The sequence below is a fragment of the Mauremys mutica genome, chromosome 6, assembly GCF_020497125.1.
Source record: "Mauremys mutica isolate MM-2020 ecotype Southern chromosome 6, ASM2049712v1, whole genome shotgun sequence".
Taxonomy (NCBI): domain Eukaryota; kingdom Metazoa; phylum Chordata; order Testudines; family Geoemydidae; genus Mauremys; species Mauremys mutica.
In genome coordinates this window covers 39,758,476-39,776,284 of record NC_059077.1, presented here as the reverse complement: position 1 = coordinate 39,776,284, position 17,809 = coordinate 39,758,476, and the positions used below count along the sequence as shown (strand labels likewise).

Sequence of the window (17,809 nt, the reverse complement as noted above, 5' to 3'; positions counted from 1 at the left end):
TATTCCAGAATACTAAAATATTGATATTTAGGAAGTTTCCACAGCTGCATTGATGGCACTTTAAATTGTTTATGTCACTGCTTGACAGAAAGGAGAAAATTATCTGGATAGGTTAAACTACTAGAAATAATCAGTCTGCTTACAATTTCAGATGAACTGGTAGTCATGGTGGGAAATTTTTAAAAGATGTTCCTAGAAGATAAGGACCAAGGGTTGTATAGCTGCTGTATTCAGCCCAAGAGCCCCCAAGAAAAGTTGTTGAGTCAGGTAGAATTTCTCCTGAGGACTCCGATTGCCAAGCAACCCTGAGACCCCCCCCTCCAACGCAGCTGAGGGCAAAATCAAGACCATAATTTGGCCCTACTGCCTATGAAGGTGGAGTCTCATCCCGAAGATGAATTTCCTTCCTGTATTTCTAAGTTAAAACACTAGAAACTTCAGGAGTCTTATAAAATCTGTACGTGCAGTTTGCATAATTGTCTTTCCACCCTCAGCCATGGCTGACATTGCCAAGAGTTCAGAACAGTTCTGCTGAATGCTGCTGTACCTGTTCCTGTTTCCATGGAAATGGACATTGGCTAAAGTAAGATAAAAGCTTTAAAGTAATTACCAATACAATTAAAATTTTTACCTCTTAGGAATATTTTTTTTCTGCTAACCAGTGTGACCAGCCAATTCAGACTCATCAGTACAGCAATTAGTGTCTAAAGAGGCATCAGTTAATCTGATCAATGTGAAAATAACACAAGAAAGGAAAGCATTGTTAGAACTGTGGAATAGCAGAACCCTGTGGCTTTCTTTTCCCTACTTATTACTAATAAGAAGCTCTTCTCCTTTGCTATGATGATTTACTGTTTCAGTTTCACCCTTGATTTATGCAGTGTCAAGAGAAAGGGGGCTAGAATCAAAGATATTCCTCCTGATGGCTCAATAAAGTTTGGGGAAGGAACTAAAAAAGGAAAAAAGTAAATGGATGCCATTTCTGTGGCAAATCTCAAGATAATAGGGAGGAGGAAACCCAGACAATCTCTCCAACAGCCATACAGGACCACCCAGTCAATCTTTTTCAAGCAACAGTATTTTGCTTATGTTGTAATTGTCTGATATATTTCATTTATAAGACTAAATCCTATCCATAACAGCATCATACAGTGATTAATATATATATTTTGAGTGTATCATTGACACATGCAAGAAATACATTAATTAGTAATGTCACTCATTAACTAAAATCAGTTGTATCAGTTTATAGAGTTGCAACTTTTCAAAAGATGTTAAAGTCCTCTGCTTCCCCAGCAACCTTCCACTGGGGTGACTTTAAATTTTAGTTTTCCATAGTGACACAGATGTCTTAAGCTCCTGCCCAGGAGAAGACAGGAAGGTTTTGTTTCAGAATAAGAAATGCTAAAGTGTAGCCTATCCTTTTAAGGATATGATAATTAAAATTAGAAATACTAAGAGTCATATCCAGTCTGATTTCAGCTAAAACAAAACAAAACAAACCCACCCATAACCACACAAAGACAGCAGCCAATTCGCCTCCATTTTATCAACAACAGAAATCCTGGACCTTTTTTCTCTTTTTAATTGAACTCTCTGGGATTTAACTTTTCAAAAGGAAAGTTGTCATGGACACATCCCATCTGCTTAAAATACAAAGTCAAAAGTCAATAGCCAACATTAATTCACTTTTAAAGTGGAGTTCACATGCATTGATTGGCAAGGAGCTTTTGTCTGCATAATAATAGTTGTTACTTATAACAACATTCAAATATTGTGGAGACAACTCTGAAAGGTTGTTCCTATAGTTATTTAGCAGAATGGAGATGACATTTCATAAATCAGGATAAGATGATGTCCAAAACTGAGTATAGCAATTTCAATCTCTAGTCATATACTGTACCACACTCCTGAATAGCTATTAATAAAAAAAAAAGTAATAATTGGAGATATACCAATCTCCTAGAACTGGAAGGGACCTTGAAAGGTCATCGAGTCCAGCCCCCTGCCTTCACTAGCAGGACCAATTTTTGCCCCAGATCCCTAAGTGGCCTCCTCAAGGATTGAACTCATAACCCTGGATTTAGCAGGCCAATGCTCAAACCACTGAGCTATCCCTCCCTATTTCTTAACTAACCCACAGACATTTCTTTCCTCCACTTTATACAAGCATGGGTACTTACTCAGGGCCGCATGGGGCCTTATAAACGTCGGCCTGCATTGGGAGCAGTGGCAGGGTAGAGCCAGTGGTGGAATTGTTAGAGAAGCAGAAGTCTTCCTGAAGCTCCTCATCACACTCCTATGTCCGTTTGGGGCAGCATACTCTTCCCTGTGCTCCAGGAGACAGCTGTACTGGTCACTGATTAGACGGTGGAGCATGGGCTCCCTCTTCCCTTTGGGATATCTTGCGCCCTAGAAGATTTGAGGAAGGATGGCATGGAATTACATTGTCCCTTGCCTGGCCACTGCAGAGTGGTGCAAAGGCTGGAGGAAACCTTCTTGCCTTTCCTGTCAAGCACTTCTGGAGCAGCCAGGCAGAATCTGGACCTCCACAGACGGAGTGTTACTATGACAATATTTAGCTAATAAAGTATCTGTCTTTTTTTTTTCATGCAGTGGGATTTCCAGGACCCTTTGGGATGGCAAGTTTGTCTGCGAGAGCCCATTTTCCTCATTCCCTTTAGCAATGCATTTGTCAACATCAGGATGATGTGGTCTGTCCCTAGAGATTTACCACTGTTAAGTAATCTCAGAGGAAGTGTGAGGGGATGGGCTAAGCACTTCCATTAAGGTCAAAAGATCTCTGCGGGAACACAGTTCTGCTTTCTGGATTATGACATATCTAACGGGCTGGACAGTATCATTCCAACAGCAAACCCTTTGTATGGGCTCAAGACATTAACATATTTTCATGCCAAATTTCAGAAAAGACTGAAATTTTTGTTCACACAAACAGTGACACTAAGAGCCCAGCTTATGCCAATTATACATTTTAAAAAACATGTTGGGGCCCTTCCTGTGGGGGAGGAAAAGAAAGAGAGTAGAGAGTCTCCTCCCAATCCTTTGAGCCACTGTGAGATCTGGAAAAAATGCTGGCCTAATGTTCACCAACCAAAATTGGACTAGCTAATGTGTCCATTAGCACTCTATGCCCCAAATGGGGACTCACCGGGAAAGGTGTGGGAGTGACAGCATCCAGCAGCAGGAGCTGGGGGAAATTATCATGCTGCATCTTGCAAAAAAGGGTGTAGTGAATGCTGGAGATTGCCTTTTGCTTCTACAATCATAAAACTTTAAACAAGCTCAAAAGGGCTATTCTGGCTTCAAGTGCCTCTTGGAGTTTCCACTCTCAACCCCACCGATCTCCTCCCACTGAATTGCTCTCATTCCTGAGAGAAGCTTTACCAACGTAGCCAGTAACAACTTTATCTTTGATACACAAGACATATGGATAAACTCATTTGTCCTATTACATCATTAATATGTGTATATTTGACTATGTCTAATGTATAATTTGTACATGTCAGTGTTGGAAGAGTTTGTCAATGTGTCTTGTGGGTCTGAGTTACAGCTGGTCAAAATTTCTTGAAACACTCAACTTTGACAAAATTTTCCATTGCCATTTTGAATTTCAATCACACCAAAACATACTTAAGATTTTGCTGTGTTTGTGAAAGTTTCATCTAATTTTTTGGCCAGCTGTAGAACTGACTGAAACATCTCAATGAGACTTTTCACTGAAGAGTTGCTCAAGATCAAAAATTATCTGATTTGCATGAAAATATTCACAAAAGTGATTTTTTTTAAACCAGCTCTAGTCAGAGTTAAGACTATTACTGAAATGTATAAGGTGAATTTTTACACAGCAATAGTATGGCCAGATCCTCAGCTGGGGTAAATTGGCATAGTTCCATTGAAAGTCAATGGAACAATGCTGCTTTACACCAGCTGAGAGCCTGGCCAATCTCTGTTGAGGCTTAGGCTTTTGTTTAAAAAAAACAAAGAAAACCTGCAGTGTTTTCATTTTGTGCTGTGTATCAGAGTTAGGTGTACTGTAGCAACCTTAATTGTAAATGAACCAGGTTTATTATTTGTATTGCAATAGCACCTAGGATCCCCAAATCATGGACCAGGACTCCATTGTGCTAGCTGCTGTACAGGCATAGAACAAAAAGGTATGTGGGTATTGATTCTTAGCTAAAAAAAGTTTAAAATGTAGTTGTCTCAAACAAAGTCATTTCCCACGGGCTGAATGGAGAAGTAGCCAGAACTACCCCCTCACCCTTTACAAGCAGCCCGGGTGAGGTCAGAATTGAAACTCATTGTCATGGGGCTGCCACTGCTGCTACTTGTAAACAGTGTGCAATGCAATTCATCCCTATGTAAGATAGCTAAGTGACGGTTTTCCTAGATATGCAGAGTTTTAGGAGACATGGGTAGAAGGATAGAGAGCAATTATTAAGAGTCTAAACTGGATTCAAATAGGGCCTCACATTAAGAAATTAAACATATTTATAGGCAAGGGTACGAAGGTAAACCAGAAAATTATCTCAATCTGCACCCCACAAGTTGAGCAAGTGTTGAAACTACAAGCAGGATGGCACTATGGATGGGTAATTACAAGTGGGAATAGGAAGCTGATTATGGAAGGCTTGTAATCAATAATTATAGAAATCAGATAGCTTTTCCTGTTTTAACTATAAAATCAGATCAATTGAATTTGACTGACGACAGCAAGATATTCAGTTATTAAATGTGGCAATATGGAAAGAGACATCTCTGACAAGTAGCGCAGATTAGAACAGTTAAGATATTAACAGCAAAAGCTTGTAGTTCTGCACATGTCTGTATACAGGATATAAATATAGGACTGAGGTTAAAAATATTCAGTACTGGTGGGAAAGAGTATGTGGAGGGAATATAGCCTCATTAGAACACTTGTTTGGTTTCCAGAGATATAATAAGATCTTTAATCTTATTTATCCTGGTGTAATGTAATATATCAGATAACCTTCTCCAGTTGTTCCAGGAGCACTGAGTCATAATAAATCTGGTTTGCTTAGTGTGATTAAATGAGGGTAGAGATAGTTCCATTCTTGCTGCCAACTCTGCTAAGATTTTTGTATTTGGAATTCATGGTATTGAATAAGAAGGCCATGTTGAATGGTCTCTAGATTACAAATACCAAGACCTCCTTGGTGCAGGGAGGTAAGTATCCTCACTGAATTATTTTATATAACAGCCTTCCAAGTTGATTCCTGCAAATTAAAAATAAATTAGAAAGTGAGTATACTTTTCTTGATTTGACTTATTGTAACCCAGTTACTCTCCCTTGTATACAGTATACCTGGTTTAATATGTCAACCAGACTTTGTTAATTTTAGAGCCAGCAGGATTACTAGCTACATTTTGGACTGACTAAATGTTAGGGATATAGAGTTTGTATTCTGTTAAGGAATCTCCTAGAATACCACATAGCATTAGTCCAGTTCACAGATAGTGAGCTTCACACCAGTATTTATCTTTAGAAACTATATATAGATTTTCTAACAGCACAGTCTTTCTAATGTACCAGGTTAATTTCTCTGATCAAACATTTTGTCATCTAGGCAATAGAATATAAGGGGTACAAGTCTTCATGTGGGTGTGGCTGTAAAAATATTCAGTTCAGTTGTTTCTTGCAAAAACTTTCCTTTGTTTTAGCGACACAAATATATTCTAGAATCTTTTTTAAATGAATTTCTTGAGGTAGACCTATTAGTGTTCCAGAAATTAACTCTTTTTCATCAGTAACACATTAGCACTTCTCCTACTAAGTTCTTGTATGTCTTAGTGTATTTTTCCTTCATTGATTATCTGGTATATTTATATTAAATGCAAAAATAAAATATGCACATTTGTTATTTTACTAGTTTTACACAGTAGAGAACAACCATGTTTATTGTACCCCTTTTTAAAATCAAACTATGATTATATTAACCTGTCATTTGAGATTGTGTTCTAGATATCACCAATGTTACTGCTATATAGGCTGTTTCTGGGGTAGGCAACCTATGGCATGCATGCCAAAGGTGGCATGTGAGCTGATTTTCAGTGGCACTCACACTGCCCAGGTCCTGGCAACTGGTCCAGGAGGCTCTGCATTTTAATTGAATTTTAAATGAAGTTTCTTAAACATTTTAAAAACCTTATTTACTTTACATACAACAATAGTTTAGTTATATATTATAGATTTATAGAAAGACCTTCTAAAAATGTTAAAATGTATTACTGGCACACAAAACCTTAAATTAGAGTGAATAAATGAAGACTCGCACACCACTTCTGAAAGGTTGCTGACCCCTGGGCTATTTACTCTCCCCCTAAAACAGCAGCTACATTCTAGGGTAGCACTAGATTAGAATCACTGTTCAGTGGTGTTTTTATGGATAACTATAGTACTTCTAAAGTATGGTGACATTAATAAGTAGCAATTTTGAAACAATGCCACTAGCTGCTCACAATGTGAATATTATTACTTCATGATCACTAACATATATGCTGCCATTGCAAAAGAAGATGAAACAAAGTGAGAGTTTTATTCTGAACCTCAATATGCGTGCAAGGATTTGCTGACCATTGCCAGCTCCACTTAGTTAAGGTTGAGACGACCCTTTCTTTTAAAGAAAGGCTTTTCTAAGTGCTATAAAATCCACATGGTTACTCAAGTTGCCTTGAAATTTGGTGTGCCTCATTAAGGTGCAGGCCCTGGTTAGCGATCCAAATTTAGGGTCATTTGATATAGCGACCCCTGAGATGTTGTCCCCCACCAAAACCAGCATTTTTTAAGACTGAGATTCTATCGATGTTTCCTGACATTCAAACCATAGCTATGATTGGGCTCCAAAGGGTCTAAATCACCCAACACTTACCTCTGCTTTTGCATGGCACCCACTACCCCTTTGGGGAAGCAATATTGAAAATGTTATTCAACAAAGGATTAAGCTCCACAGATGGGTCAGTGGCTGGGCTTGAACCTTACACTCACATGCCAATGATCACTAACTCCTAAACAAACAAATAAATAATTATCTTTCAGTTTTAAAAACAAACAAACCAAAAACCAAACCAAAACCCCAAGGAAATTAACTGACAAAGACTTAGTTCAGAACTAGTGTTGCCCAGTGGCATCTTGTGCCCTTACAGAACATCAAGTTCAGAAAATCTCAAACTTCTGAAAACCAGGAAACAGAATTAAGGTACGCACCCAGGCAAAATCATCTCTGCCCACTTTGAGCAATGATAGTTAGGGCCCTCACCATGGATGTGTGAGACCTGGGTTCAAGTCCCCACACCAAAACAGGCAGCATAGGACTTTGAAGGTAGGTCTCTTAGATCCAAGTTGGGCTATTTAGGAGTCTTTCATTTTTTGTGAGAAAGGGCTGACCTTAAGGCACGTAACTCTAGGAGAGAATTCACAGCTGAGAATTCCAAGTGGAGATAAGTGCCTCTCTCCAGCCTAGCAATCAGGTGCCTAAGGCCCAGATCAGTGAGATGTAGGTACCTAAATGCCTTTGTAGCTCTGGGCCCAAGTCTCGTCCCTTTCCTTTGCATTTCATTCTTGACTAGTTTAGGTGACTCCACACTCGGTTTTCTGCCTCTAATAATCCCTTTCTTAGGTCCTTTACTCTCCCCATACAATGCATGGGATGCCTGGCACCTAACTCAGGGCTGAGAATTGGACTAGGCAGCAGGGTGCCCAGGTGTGGCTATGTTTGTAGCCACAAAGTATTATTAATAAACCCAGCTGCAGAGGCAAGAATTATTATGTTATGCTTTAGAAAAATAAAGTTGTTTTCTAAGTGCTAAAAGGTTACTTTAAATCCCTTCTTCTCCCACTGCTAACAAAATAAGCAGCACTTTTACAAATATAACATACAACTTACCAGGCAGGATCCAAATGCTTTGACAGTGTCCCTTATAATCTAAATTAAATGTGAATTTGGAAATGTTAATTTAAACTGCTGTCCATTCTTAACACTCCTTTAAATACACTGCAGTCCTTCAGCTGATCATACTAATGACAGGCTAAAGGAAGTATGTTGTTCAAAGGTGTGTTGTTGCTAATAATAAAAGTCTATTTGCAGGAAGTGTACAGAGACAGCTCTCAAACACAGGAGGAACTCATGCAATTATCCAATTATTGACAAAGCCATATGGAGGACCAAATCTAATTAAAAATCAAGAACAAGACTACACTCTCGCATTATATTCTCTTCCAAGATAAAGCAATTCTATCCTATTAAACATAGATAGCAAGTTGGGATGTTCCTATTGTAATCCTTCCCTATTGTGATCCTCAATGATAACTTTCCCGGAACACGTAGAACAGGGGAGTGGCAGTTTTATGAGTAAAGCAAATATCTACAAGTCACAAACCTCTTGCGTAATTGACTTTGGCTCAGCACTGAGCACAATACAGCATGAATCAGATTATTTACATTTACATTAGCCTTCCTTTTTAATGAAATGTATCACATTACTAAACAACTTCTGAAACATCCTTAACCATCATGAGGTAATAATCTTGAAAGGTTTAATTTTCCACAATGTGCGTTGATCAATGATAATGGGCTCTGCTCCTTACTAAACCCTGAAAAAAAATCAGCATCAGTTTTAAATATTTTAGAAAGTTTTCTTGATAACTAAACACTTCCTAGGCTAACAGAGGCATTGTGGGTTTCACTTACCTATTCCTTTGCGGATCATGTTCATGCAGTTTGAAAATGTAGGTTATTAAGAGCCAGATCCTCAAAGGAAGTTGATGGAAGTTAGGAGCCTGAATACCTTTGAGAATCTGTCCCTAAGTCGCAGAATTGGGACCATGGTGATCAGAGATCTGTTCTCTGTAAATACCAGTCACTACAAATTTCAAACAACCTTTTAAAAGAAATGTATTTAATCAAGAATTTAATTTAGAAAAAATGCACATGCTGAGCTACTGTTAGCTCTGTAATCTGATCACTCAAGTGAAATGAGCAGGTTTACCTAGTCTTAACAATAGTAAAGAAATCATTATACAATGTTTAAAGGCAGAAATATTTATCTTGAGGTAATAGCTTTGACCATACTATTAAACTCAGCCTTCACTTCCACAGGAATTTTCCCAGGGGTTGCCAATGAAGGATGTTATACAAGACAGATGCCCCTTGACTATGGACCCTCAACAGGATCTTTACTCCTTTTATCCCCTTCAAAGTCTGCAGCATTGTGGAGGGGGAAGGGATTGGCCCTTAGTACTTGTTATTTTAAAAGACTAATAATAAAGATGTCAGGAGAGCGGGGTTACCAAAAAGATGACAAGATTACTTACTTGTCCATTCCATTAACAACAGCACCAGAAGAGTCAGGTATAGCTATCACTGCCTTTCAGCATTATGCTGGAAAACATTAAGAAGATTGGACCAGACAGAAGGAGGGAAAGAAAAGGAGATGTTAATAACTGCATGAGTGAATATTAAAATAATGAGACACTCAATCTACTGTTAATTAATGTAGGTTAATGCTAGCAAGGGATTCAGGAAGGTTAAAGTTGGAGCCTTTCCTGGTTAAAAATACCTTTTGCTTACTAAAGAAAATTTCTTACATTCTGTATCAATGGATATATACAAGTGCTGCTTGACTTATCAAGATTATTAGGTCTTGTATCACTCAGATAAAGACAGATAATAAAAAGCCACAGAAAAGGATTTTCCCCTTCAAACTCTTTAATTAAAAATAAAATTAACAAATGAAATTATGTATCTTTATATAATAACAAATCTAACTAAGTATGGGTGTGGAATGGTGCCTATAACAAATAATATCAAATGGATAAAAAGCCAGACCGTGTACATATGTTGTTTAATTTGAAAGAAATAATTGTTTCCCTACGGCCTTGGAAACTGATCACAGTTCTGTGTTGCTCTTAGTAATTTGCTCTATTACGAAGTTTATTCAGAACAGGTAAAGCCATATAGATTCTTGTTGTCCTGCTGGATTCAGGGTTGTTATTTTAGATAGTGTTAACAATAGTAATAGAGTTTTTATAACAGTTTCACAAAATGTTAATTAACACCAAGGATACACAACTGTGGGATTTGAGAAATAACAATTTCCAACATGTTTCAGAGTTATTCATTGTGTGTATTGCCCCAAAGGCTTATATTAATTGTCAGGACCATATTACAAGAAAATAGGTTTCTTTTAATTTTCATTTATTACGAATGCTGTGCTCTTTTTGTATATTCTGTCATCTAAGCCTGAGGAAATAATACTTCTATAGATGATACAGGTTGGGAAATATAGTATGTTTTTATAGTTTTCAAACAGTGCTTTTGACTTATTTCCATATTTAAATATTTTTTTCAAAGAGCAATGGTGCCTATGAAGTTGCATTGAGTTAGGTTCATTAGTTATTTACATGTTGCTGGTATAAACCCTTTAACAGGTCTTAGTATCAACTTTTCAATAGGATGCAGTTACTATAGATGTTTGTGAGGACTGAAATATAAAACTATAGCTTTTGCAGGTAGTGCAGTCAGTGCTTATGTGAAATGCATCTTTATTGTAGGGTATGCAAAGCCTGCTCTTTATGTGCTTTTATGGCAATAGCTTTTTAGGCCAAAACGTGTCCATATTTGGAATGTAGAATCAGTTTGTCCTTGTGAAAAGCCTGGGTCTCCCATTATTGACTGTACCCATTAAGTTTTGTATTACATTCAGAAATTGTATTTCTGATCTTATGCCAGATCTTGGCTGTAACTTGTTTATGAGGATTGTCCATATAACTAATCACTGTTAACAAATAAAGGGGTTAGAAAGATAACAAGGGGCCAAATTTTTCAGCTCCCAGTCAAGTGCATCCTCCAAAATTTAGAGGGTAGACTACTGCTTTTTCATGGACTCCACTTGAATATCTATAAAGAATAGTATCAGAGGGGTAGCCATGCTAGTCTGTATCCACAAAAACAACAAGGAGTCCGGTGGCACCTTAAAGACTAACCGATATATTTGGGCATAAGCTTTTGTAGGTAAAAAACCCACTTTTTCAGATGCATGGAGTGAAAATTACAGATACAGGCATAAATATATATTGGCACATGAAGAGAAGGGAGTTACCTTACAAGTGGAGAACCAATGTTGAAAGCCAATTCAGACAGGGTGGATGTGGTCCACACCCAATAATTGATGAGGAGGTGTCAATACCAAGAGAGGGGGAAATTGCTTTTGTAGTGAGCCAGCCACTCCCAGTCCCTATTCAAGCCCAAATTGATGGTGTTAAGTTGGCAAATGAATTGTAGCTCTGCCATTTCTCTTTCAAGTCTGTTTTTGAAGGTTTTTTTTTGTTAAAAAATGGCTATTTTAAAATCTGTTATTGAATGTCCAGGGAGATTGAAGTGTTCTCCTACTGGATTTTGTATGTTACCGTTCCTGATGTCTGATTTGTGTCCATTTATCCTTTTACGTAGAGACTGTCCAGTTTGGCCAATGTACATGGTAGAGGGACATTGCTGGCACATGATGGCATATATCACATTGGTAGATGTGCAGGTGAACGAGCCCCTGATGGCGTGGCTGATGTGATTAGGTCCTATGATGAGATCACTTGAAAAGATATGTGTCAGCATTCATCAAAGATCTACAACCTATCCTGAAGGACAATCCCTCACTCTCACAGATCTTGGGAGACAGACCTGTCCTCGCTTACAGACAGCCCCCCAACCTAAAGCAAATACTCACCAGAAACCACATACCACACAACTAAAACACTAACCCAGGAACCTATCCTTGCAACAAAGCCCAATGCCAATTCTGTCCACATATCTATTCACGTGACATCATAATAGGACCTAATCACATCAGCCACGCCATCAGGGGCTCATTCACCTGCACATCTACCAATGTGATATATGCCATCATGTGCCAGCAATGCCCCTCTACCATGTACATTGGCCAAACCGGACAGTCTCTATGCAAAAGAATAAATGGACACAAATCTGACATCAGGAATCATAACATTCAAAAAACAGGAGAAAACTTGAGCTCTCTAGCCACTCAGTAACAGACTTAAAGGTGGCAATTTTGCAACAGAAAAGCTTCAAAAACAGATTCCAATGAAAAACTGATGAACTTGAATTAATATGCAAATTAGATACCATCAATTTAGGCTTGAATAGAGACTGGGAATGGCTGAGTCATTACATACATTGACTCTATTTCCCCATGTTAAGTATCCTCACACCTCTTGTCAAACTGTCTGTAATGGGGTATCTTGATTATCACTACAAAAGTTTTTTCTCTTAATTAATTAGCCTCTTAGAGTTGGTAGCACAACTCTCACCTTTTCATGTTCTCTGTATGTGTATATATATATCCTTACTATATCTTCCATTCTGTGCATCCGATGAAGTGGGCTGTAGCCCACGAAAGCTTATGCTCAAATAACTTTGTTAGTCTCTAAGATGCCACAAGTACTTCTGTTCTTTTGGTGGATACAGACTAACATGGCTGCTACTCTAAACCCTGCCATTTTTTACCCAGTTTATCAAGCAATTTGGATCATTCTGTCTGATTGCCTTGTCCTCAGCATTATTTACCACTCTTCCAATCTTTGTGTCATCTGCTGATTTTATCAGCAGTGATTTTATGTTTACTTCCAGATTATTAATTAAAATGTTGAATAGTATCATGCCTAGTGCCAATCTGTGCAGAACCCCTCTAGAAATATCAAGCTGATGATGATTCATCATTGACAACTACTTTCTGAGATCTGTCCACTAGCCAGTTCTTAATCCATTTAATGTGTGGTCTATTAATATTGTGTTATGATAATTTTTAAATCACAATGTTGTACAGTACTAAATCAAATGCCTTACAAAAGTCTAAGTATAGAATATCTACAGTTACCTTTATCAACCGAACTCATATCAACAAAGAATGAAATCAAGTTGGTTTGACAAGTTTTTTTTCATGTTGACTGACATTAATTATATTCCTGTCTTTTAATTCTTTATCAGTTGAATCCTAGACCCGCTATTCCATTGTTTTGCCTAGGACTGATGTCAGGTTGACCAGCCGATAATTAACCAGGTCTTCCCCCTTTGCCCTTTTTGAATATTGACACAACTTTAGCACTCTTCCAGTCTTTTGGAATTTCTCTGGTAGTCCAAGATTTATTAAAAATGAACATCAGCAGGCCAGAGGTCTCCTCAGCCAACTTTTTTAGGACTCTTCGGTGCAAGTTATCCAGGCCTGCTGATTTAAAAATGTTTGTCTCTAGTAGATGTTGTCTAATAGCCTCCTCAGTTACTAATGGAATGGAAAGTATTTCATCATCCGCATGTGATACAAGGACATCGTCCTGATACTTTCTAAATACAGAACAGATCATACACTTCTGCCCAATTATTAACACTTTGACTCCTCCTCTAGTATTGAGCCTAAACCACTGCTCAGATTTCTTTTGCTTCTAGTATACTTAAGACTTGCTATTGCCCTTTGACCTGCCAACCATGGATTTTTCCCTGACATCCTTAGCTTCCCTTACCAATTTTCTGCACTTCTAATTTATATAGTTGCTATCTATTTTCCATTGTTTACCACTTGTTATATATTTCTTTTTAATTTCTAATTGCAGTATTCACTTCACCACTGAAACAGCCAAAGTTATCCTTTTTCTTGACTGTGGATTTGTGGCCATCTAATAAACTCTTTTTAAAGAGTTCCCAATTTTCATTCACATTTTTCTGTCTAAATCCTCCCCCCCCCAATTAATTCTGCTATAATTTTCCTCAGGTTAGGGAAATTGGCCCTTTGAAGCACTAAGCGTATATTATTTCTGGTTGAGATTGTCCTCCATTTGCCCATATTGAATGTAATCAGATTATGATCACTGATACCTAAGCAATGACCTCTTCTGTTAAGAAAATCATATATAATTTTTAGAAACTAATGAAGTTTTACTATTGGCTGCTCAAGACTGCCAGTGTATGTCTCCCAAATTGAAGTCCCCCATAGCAGAGTTTTTCTTTACACACAAGAGAGCTAGCATCAACAATATTAATAGAGAATATGTTGTCGTCAGAAGATGATGTCCAAGCGGAAGCATTTAAACATGTTGATGTATAATCTCAGGCTCTTTAGTGCTATCTTTTCCAGTTGAATTAAGACAATGATCTCTATATGCCCATATGTGTGTACACACACACCAGCTAAACTGTATATTTTTCTTAGAGCACTCAAACATGATCAGTAAATCGCACTGAGGGCTTGGCTACACTTGAAAGTTGCAGCGCTGGTGGAGGCTTTCCAGCGCTGCAATTAGTAACTGTCCACACCTGCAAGGCACATCCAGCGCTGCAACTCCCTGGCTGCAGCGCTGGCTGAACACCTGGTCTGCTTGGAGTGTAGCGAGTGCAGCGCTGGTGATCCAGCGCTGCTCATCAAGTGTGGACACACACCAGCGCTGTTATTGGCCTCCAGGGTATTAGCAGATATCCCAGAATGCTTTTAACTAAATTACTCTCTTTGTTTTGTTATGCAGCCTCTCTTTGTTTTGTTGTGAACTCGGAGCTCTGGTGCTCCGGGAGCTGCTTATCAAACACCTCCTGTTTGCTGTGATCAATCTGTACCTAACTGTGAACAATCAAATAAGATAACCCCTGTGAATGAGGCAGGCAGGCAGGGAGTGAGTGTTTGCTTGACAGAAACAGCGGGGGCAGAGGGGAGAAAGGGAGTCCGTTGGATGCAGGCTGTTTGCAGTTAAGAGTTAAGGGTAAGGGATCGGGAACATTTTCTGATTTTGCAAGGCAGGAAGCTAAACACACAGTGTTGGCTCCAAAAATCCACTCTCTCTCTCTCTCCCCCGCTCCCTGTCACACTACAGCCCCACCCTATCCCCCTCTTTTGAAAAGCATGTTGCTGCCACTTGAATGCTGGGATAGCTGCCGATAGCTCAGTGGTTTGAGCATTGGCCTGCTAAACCCAGGGTTGTGAGTTCAATCCTTGAGGGGGCCATTTAGGGATCTGGGGCAAAAATTGGTCCTGCTAGTGAAGGCAGGGGGCTGGACTCAATGACCTTTCAAGGTCCTTTCCAGTTCTAGGAGATTGGTATATCTCCAATTATTACCTTTATTATTACCTTTTATTACTCCCAACAGCGCTGCAAATGTGGCCACACACCAGCGCTGGTAGCTGTGAGTGTGGCCACACACCAGCGCTGTTCCTACACAGCTGGATGACCAGCGCTGTAAACTCCCAGCGCTGCAACTCTCAAGTGTAGCCAAGCCCTGAGGTACTGGGTATGTATAGTTGTCCACACCTCCTATTCCTTCCTGCTGTCTCCACCCTAACATTCATCTTGACCTTTCTACAACCCTCACAAAAACACCCCAGTCCAACTTCCTTCTCTCAGCTGTTGGTTCCCTCCCTCTCACTTTAACCTCTTTTGCCACTGACATCTAGTCAGTTTCTAACCCCTCCCAGTAGTTAGGGTATGGCTACACTTACGGTTTGCAGCGCTGGTCGTCCAGCTGTGCAGGGCCAGCGCTGGTGTGTGGCCACACTCACAGCTACCAGTGCTGGTGTGTGGCCACATTTGCAGCATTAGCAGCGCTGTTGGGAGTGATGCATTATGGGCAGCTATCCCAGCATTCAAGTGGCCGCAACGTGCTTTTCAAAAGAGGGGAGTGGTGTGGGGTCTAGTGTGACAGGGAGCGGGGGGAGAGAGAGAGTGGATTTTTGGAGCCAACACTGTGTGTTTAGCTTCCTGCCTTGAAAAATCAGAACATTTTTCCAACCCCTTAGTCTTAACTCTTAATTGCAAACAGCCTGCAGCCAACACGACTCCCCGCTGTTTCATTCGCTCCCTGCCTGCCTCTCATTTGATTGTTTACAGCCAGGTACAGATGATCACAGCAAACAGGAGCTCTGTTTGTTTTTTAGATAAGCAGCAACGGCAATGGAGCTCCGCGGAGCTCGTTCACAACAAAACAAAGAGAGGCTGCATAACAAAACAAAGAGTAATTTATAAAAGCATTCTGGGATACATCCTTATACCCTGGAGGCCAATCACAGCGCTGGTGTGTGGTCACACTCGATGACCAGCGCTGCAGCACCAGCGCTGGAATCCTTATTCCCCATGCTGAGTGAGGTGTACGGCCAGCGCTGCAGCCAGGGAGTTGCAGCGCTGGAAGTGCCCTGCAGGTGTGGCCACTTACTAATTGCAGTGCTGGTGGAGGCTTTCCAGCGCTGCAACTCGCCAGTGTAGCCATACCCTTAGTTTACTCCCCAACACTTCCAGACATCTAACTCCCACCCACCACATCCTCGCTGCCAGCTTCCTCTCTGTTCTCACCATTCCCCAGTGTTCTCACCCACTCAGCTTCTGGAAAGTCCCTTTAACACTCCCCACTTGACTTACCTCTCAGCCCTTAGATCACAGTTCCCTAAAAAGTACTTTGTGTTCAAAGGCTGAAAGCTGGAGACGTTGACACCGTGACTCATTTTTCATTGCAATGACTGCTCTTATAAATGATCATAGTCATCATAATTGTTTCTTGTCTAACGAACATTGGTACAATAGATTTTAATAGAATTGTGCAAGAAACAAGATTGATGATTGGCTAACCCTATTTACTGATTAAAATTAACAATCTGGTTTATGTCACAAAGTGCGTTATATTTTCCAGTGGCATTGTTTTAAACATGTTCATTTATGTGAAGCTAATGGCAAATTAAAGTGGATCCTTCGAGGGAATGAGAGGAAGCTGAAAATATGATGGATCTAGGCTCCACTTAATTTGCCTCTGCATGATGCCATAACATTTTCATTTTACTGGGCAGACAGCCCCCCTTCATCATGTGGGATGAAATAGCTTTCCCCACATAGAAAGGGAGAGGAGAAAAAAAAAAAAACCTGCCAAGCGAAGATGCAGAGAGAGGAAAGATTCCAATCTCGCTCCCAAAAACTGGAGAGGGGGAGGGAATAGAAACATTGACAGATTTTAGCAGGGAGTTATGTGGCTAAAATACTGTGCATCACTTTGGCAGTGTACCTCTTAGGGTATGTCTATGCTTTGAACTGGGAGTGTTATTCTCAGCGCCATGAGAATATGCACATTAACTCTGAGGAGGCTAATACACTAAAAATACAATATAGCCATGGTGATGTAAGGGGCTGATGGGGCTCTCCAGATGCAGGAACATCCTAAGGGAGCCTAACCCCTCCTGCTGCTTACACTGTTACAACTACACTTGTATTTTCAGTATGATCACAGCCTGTCTGGGTATGTCTCCTCAAGTTGCGAATTACAGACCCAGCTTGAAGTGCAGACATACCCTTCACTCTTCATACATCTTTCTGTTATTCCACTCCTGGATTTCTCTTGAACACTGAACTATATTGTTCCAAATTGTGAGGTGGTTTTTTTAATAGGGACAAATTGTCTCCTCTTAGACATAAAACTATTTTTTACTTGTAGGCTTAACAGAGACATTGACTCAGTTGACAATATCCATTTTGCCTTTTTAGAATATATTGTTAGTTATAGCTCCAATTCCATTTATTAACCACACAACCACATTCAAGATCATTAAAGCAGTAGGCATTTTACCTGCACCCAGACAAATGATTCAAAAGAAAACTGGCTTGCAAAAGTAATCATTTTTTTCCCCTGCTGCTGAGCTACACAGAGTTGTAATGAAATGCTGGGGACTGGGCAGGACAGGGCGAGGAATGCCAACGGGGAACAAAGGTAACATCACAAACTCCAACTGCTCATTTGAAAGT

General features: G+C 39.6%; 1 protein-coding gene across 2 annotated transcripts in view; it reads right to left on the bottom strand.

The window, feature by feature from the left end:
* ERBIN (erbb2 interacting protein) overlaps positions 1–11,787 on the bottom strand; it is a 250,944-nt gene extending 239,157 nt beyond the window's left edge. For both annotated transcript variants that reach the window (XM_045022267.1, XM_045022272.1), the window contains exons 1-3: positions 11,761–11,787; positions 9,353–9,419; positions 2,184–2,412 (exon numbers count right to left, since the gene is read on the bottom strand). The gene's annotated coding sequence lies outside the window, so the exon portion shown is untranslated. The remainder of the gene's footprint in view (positions 1–2,183; positions 2,413–9,352; positions 9,420–11,760) is intronic.
* Between the last annotated feature and the right edge of the window lie 6,022 nt (positions 11,788–17,809).